Source organism: Brienomyrus brachyistius, chromosome 3 (genome assembly GCF_023856365.1).
Source record: "Brienomyrus brachyistius isolate T26 chromosome 3, BBRACH_0.4, whole genome shotgun sequence".
Taxonomy (NCBI): Eukaryota; Metazoa; Chordata; class Actinopteri; order Osteoglossiformes; family Mormyridae; genus Brienomyrus; species Brienomyrus brachyistius.
This window is the reverse complement of record NC_064535.1, coordinates 13,645,921-13,651,920: the sequence shown is the minus strand read 5'-3', so window position 1 is coordinate 13,651,920 and position 6,000 is coordinate 13,645,921.

Sequence of the window (6,000 nt, the reverse complement as noted above, 5' to 3'; positions counted from 1 at the left end):
ATCTGCAGCCTTGGGAACCTGAGGCGATGGCACTTCTTATGAGCTGCTACTCCGTGGCTGCAATAATTATTTTTAAGAATGTACATTTCAATCAATTTACATGTAAATTAAAAAAAAAAAATGTACTTTTCAAATAATTTACATGTAAATTAAAAAAATGTACATTTCAATTAATTTACATGTAAATTTATGCTGTCTTAAGAAGAGTGGTTCCATGGGTAGCATCGTGTCCTCATCCCTTTGGGATTTTGGGTTCAAGTTCCTGTTGCATGCATGAAGATTTTTTTGTTGTTATATTTTTTCCCCCACAACCCACTTCACCTATATAAGTAACACATTGTTTTAGGTGAAATGATATCTCTAAATTGTCAGATGTGTGCCTTGAGATGGACTGACATCCCATCAGGTTTGTATCCTGCCTCATACTTCTTTGGATGAGCTTGTTGAGCTGTCTGGTCTGTTCCGAATATTACCTCATCGTCCTCCAGTTTGGTACTTAGTAGTGACACCCATTCCACATTGGTCGTGGTCCCAAAAAGCACGATTATAGATATCCCATGCATTGTTGAGATTCTATGCTTTTTCCGTTGTAAGCCTTTTCACCACAAGTCATGGTATGTGGCTTAAGAGAAGCATCATTCTTGCTAAATCCCAGCACTGCGGCATCAAATTTACTGTGGCACCTCTCGAAAATGCTGTCGCCGTGTCAGCATTTGGGTTATCTTGGTCTCTCTTCCCTCCTAAACTCCCACCCTCTGCAAAGCATGTACAGACTGAGACAGTCACTGGAGGGAACCCCAATGCATGGACACTCCTGTACTCTGGAGCAGTGTTTACTAGATGGTGATTTAAATGCCAAAATGCAAACATTCTGTGTTCTGAGGATCCAGGAGTCCGAATCGGTCAAAAGGACTTCTCAGTAGTGCTGTCAGTATTAGCTGACACAGTGTAAATGTCTTCCTGTAATGTGCGACAAGCCAGGGAGCCAAGTGCCTGAACACCAGACTGTTCCCTCTACTAATTTTAGACCTTTAGGGCTTGATCATTTGCCCAGCTGTGTTCAACTACTTGACTGTTAATATCTCCAAAACTGTTATACCCTTTAGCTTAAGGGTCTTTAGCATGAGAGATTTCAACTGTAAATAAATATAGCTAAACGGCCAAGTTGAGGTGAAAGCAGTTATATTTATATGGACTATTTTACTTACATGTTGTTGTGCGCTGGAAAATAAACCCCTCTATCTGTTAAACATAGTGACTTGCCTAGCAACCACCAAAGCTACTGGAGTTTGAGTGAAGTATATTACGAGCAGCGATCGTTCTATTGTGACAGTCTGAAAGACATGACGACAGACAAGTTGAGCCCTCAGATACCCCCACCCCCACCATGGTTTTGTGCTGTAACTTACATAAGCCCGGCTTGCCCTTGATACACCTTAAAAGGGAACTAGCAGCCTTCAAAGCTAGATAGAGTGTGTGTAGATAACAAGGAATCAGTCCTATAAGAATTTCTGGGCTTGCTGGAGCTTCTGTGTGTGTGTATGTGTCCAGGTATATCTTACTTTGTGGGGACCAAACGTCCCCACAACGTGATGAATACCCGTTTTTTTTTTTTACCTTATAGGGACCAGTTTCCAGGTCACCATATGGGTTATGGTTTGAGCTGGGTAGGGGTTAAGGCTGTCATAGTTAGCATTAGCATTTTTCCCATAGAAATGAATGAGCGGTGTGCGATACAGTATCATGTAACTTTTTGTGTGCACATGTGTCTATACTGGTGCAAACATTACATACCCTATTGAGTGTGTGTGCCTTTATTCAGATGCTACCAGGGCAGCAACACACATGGCCTGCGTCTCGTCCATTAGGTCCCAGTGAAGTGCATAGGATGAGGTGTTTTCATATACAGGTGTCAAGCCCCCACAGAATATATAATTTATGTTCATTCTCCTCCTCTCCCTCATACCCAGGTAGAGAATCCAACTCTGACAGCTGGTAGATGGGTGTGAAAGGACATGGCCCTGAGCTGTCAGGCATCTGAATGCCACAGTTGTTGGTGGCCCAGCTGCCTGCTCTTTCCATGATATGGACCTTGGAAAGATAGCGGTGAAGCTTCCTTCTCAATATCAGTCTCCATATGCATGCGTTGTATGTAATGTCACTGTGGGTCAATGGTATTTTTCACAGGTTGTACATGTTTGTGTGTGAAGGTTTATATTACATTGTGGGGATCCACCATTGCAGTGGTTAGCACTGTTGCTTCACACCTCTGGGACCCGGGTTCGAGTCTCCGCCTGGGTCACATGTGTGCAGAGTTTGCATGTTCTCCCCATGTCGTCGTAGGGTTTCCTCCGGGTACTCCGGTTTCCCCCCACGGTCCAAAAACATGCTGAGGCTAATTGGACTTGCTAAATTGCCCGTAGGAATGCATGTGAGAGTGAATGGTGTGTGAGTGTGCCCTGCGATGGGCTGGCCCCCCATCCTGGGTTGTTCCCAGCCTCGTGCCCATTGCTTCCGGGATAGGCTCCGGACCCCCCGCGACCCAGTAGGATAAGCGGTTTGGAAAATGGATGGATGGATGGATGGATGTGATCCACCATGATCTGTGAATGAAATCAAAAAATGCCAAAAGTCTCATATTTTGTTTGGTTCCTTATGGTTGAGGTTAGGGCTGGGGACGGGTTAAGGTCATCATGCTGTGATAAGAGTTTTCCCCATAGAAATGAATGGAGACAAAGATATATTTGCAAACCTGTGTGTGTGTGTGTGTGTGTGTGTGTGCATGCGCTTGCATACAAATGCTGCATGTTATCAGTCAGGGTGGTATTCTTACTGCTCACACAGATAAGTAAACTGCTCACAGCAGAGGACAGGATATCCGTTCATTGCCATGCAGAATGTTTCCATTTCATACAGTTTTTTTTTCTTGAATTCCTCTGGTCACCTAGTAACAACATAGCAGGTTCCAGTTTATGCACATTTTTCACAAAAGAAAAAACACATTTGGCTTTTTGATCTGTACCAACTGCGGCCTCCCCTTGTGTCTCGTCGGGGGCCTGTAACTAACAGACTGTTGTGCTCCTGCTGAGAGCCACATGTGGTCTCCACATCAGCCTGGCTTTCGGCTTAACGGGGACAGACAGGAGGAGCATCAATGAGTCAGCAACAGGTGCCTGTCAAACAGAGCACAGTAACTGGAGATGGTCTATTTCGAGAAGGCATGAGGCCCGGATGACCACACACACATGTGCATCACGTGCATGTTTTAGACTGAAGGTCAATTAAGCAGGGATTTAAAAACAAGCATTTTTCACAGTGGTATAATAGACCATGCACTAGGCTTTGCTATGGGGAGTAGAGTAATGATAGTTAATTTTTCTAGCGTGTGTGCACAAGTGTGCATTTCATTAGAGTCAGTTTATTTAACTATGGATGTTTATTCTGTTCTATTCTATTCTATGTGTATGGAGCATAGGATGTGAAATGTGAGATAATTATCCTATTCAGCTGCTGAAGGTAGGGTTTCCCTGAATTTAGTCAATTAATTAAAGTCACGGTTTAGCTAGAAAGTAACACAAATTGCCTTTTTGGATGTGAACATCTGTGTGATGTCACCTTCCAGTCAGAGGCTGATATTCACTGGCAAAAATAAGGTGATAAGACTTGCTCATGGGAGAAGCAGACAGAGGAGACCTTGGAATACCCCAGTCTGCTTATTAGCATTTATATTACATCACCCACACAGTGCAGTCAGCTACACCTGGGTTAGGATGGGGGTGGGTGAGGGAGGGGGGGCCTGGAGCAGTAAACAGTGAACTATAACATACCCCTAAAATCAAAATTAATTTAAGACCTATTTTGTGCTGTACTGATGATTAATAGCAATTTTAGTAACCCCTATTGAGAGTCCTGAGGCAGGAGTGCAGTGTACAGAGACACTGGGGCTTAACTGGAACTAGAACTGAGCTACGTCTGCAAAACGAGGCGTAGAGAAAGGTGGTGCGTACATCGCTTTCCTCATACGGCAGACGTTTGGCAGGGCTTGTCTAGGTGAAGAGCATTTCTATGGCCAGAGAAAGAATTATTTCACTGTTAATGACTTTTCCTGAGATTACAGTTGTTTGGTGTTGAATGCTTCACTTGACTCACCTCTCTGGCAAGAAAGAGCATTGGGTAAAGTGTATCTGTCTGAGAATGACCCACATTTCACTGCTGAGACATTCCAGAGCCCATTCGCTCATGTGGGCTCCCCACTGAGGAGCGCATGCTGAACATTCCATTAATATGATTATCCAGTTTCATGAAAACCACACATACTGTATGAAGGGCCATTGCATCAGGATTCGGTAACGTGGTAAATATTCAGCTTTGCTCATTTGTGTATTTTTCCCTAAGGCAGCTGGATAAGTTGATGGATGGATGGATGGATTTTTTTTCTATTCATATTAAATATGATTCCGCTATCAAAGTACTATAGTTTCTCTTGTTTGGCATGGTATTCAAATCATCTCAGATTAAGGTTATTATCTCACACCTTAAGAGGGGGGTGGCTTAATTCCTGTCCTGATATGTATATAGAATTTGTGTCAGCTTCTTATGGATACTCCCCACCCGGCCACCCCCATTCTTAAAATGTGTGGTTTACTTGATTTGGTGTCCATAAAAGACACTGCCTTGTGTATGTGGCCTGTGACAGACTGGAAACTTGTCACAAATGTTTCATGGGATAAGCTATCTGAAACCCCGCACTGTATGTCTGTTTCTGGACACTGGTGTTGTGAATTATGTAATTTTCAGGTCTTCTAAAGCTGGTATGGTAAACAGTCAAACCTGATTTTAGTCATTCACAACCAATACACAGCTCTGGAAGAAATTAAGCGACCAACTGTATATTATTGTTCAAAAATAATCAGCATTTTTAATTCCTGGTTTAATCCTGGTTCTGCTGGCAGAAGGCTACATGGGAGGTTGCTTCCGGGCTCAAAAATTCTAAGACGGCAGTAGACAAGAACAAGGTGATACAGGAGACACTGGGAACAAGAAAAACCAGCCAGGTAGAGGGCGGAAGATCACTGTTAATTTATCCAACAGTGCCTTGTGAACTGGAGAATGACTCCAAGTGATCTTCAAAAAGAAAAACTAAGCGGTGTGAAGTGCACTACTAGGACAAGTTTGTAAGAGGCTCCTAGAAGCAGCACTACAGTCCCATAAAGCAAGGAAGAAGCCCTTCACTAATGAGAAACAGAGAAGAATCAGGCTGCAGTTTGAAGCATACCCGTAAACTGAGAATGGAAAAAAAATGCTGAGGTCTCTTAATTTGTTCCTAAAGACCTCGGTGGGAAGAGAACCTGTTAATCAGTGTGGTGAAAGAAAAAAATGCTTCAAGAAAAGAGAGACACACTCTCCCCAAAAGGAAAAGGCTTAGATATCAGTGAATTTCACTGTCAGCAGTGACCTTGCCAACACCTCCACTGAAAACAAGGTATAAATTGTTCAGGAAGTCGCAGAGAACTGAACAACAGTGCATATAGTGCAAACACCTGCAGTTAGGTGAAGTGATGACTCGAAATGACCCATAGTGTGACCCAAGGCTGTCTGGGACCAGCTCCAAGCTCATCACAACCCTGTACTAGATAAGTGGTTATGGGAGGTGGATATATGAAATAAGAATATAGAATCTCTACAGGACCAGTGTATCTACATCCCACTGAGACCGTGAGACATTAGTCCATGCTTCTTTGTGGCACTGATCTACAGCTATAGGAAGTAGTTTCACTCACTGCTGCTAGCCAGTAATTGCAATGGAGCTAGTTACTAAGTCTTTGGGCTTAAACACTCTTTCACTTGGGTGTATTAGGTGTTGCATAACTCCATTCACTAAAGAAAGGACATGTAACAATTTTGCATTATTCATTTTTTCAAGTGCATTTTTAGCTCTTCGGTTTTGTCTGATAACGTAAAGTGTCAAGTATATATGCAAACATAAAAAATCAGACTTGG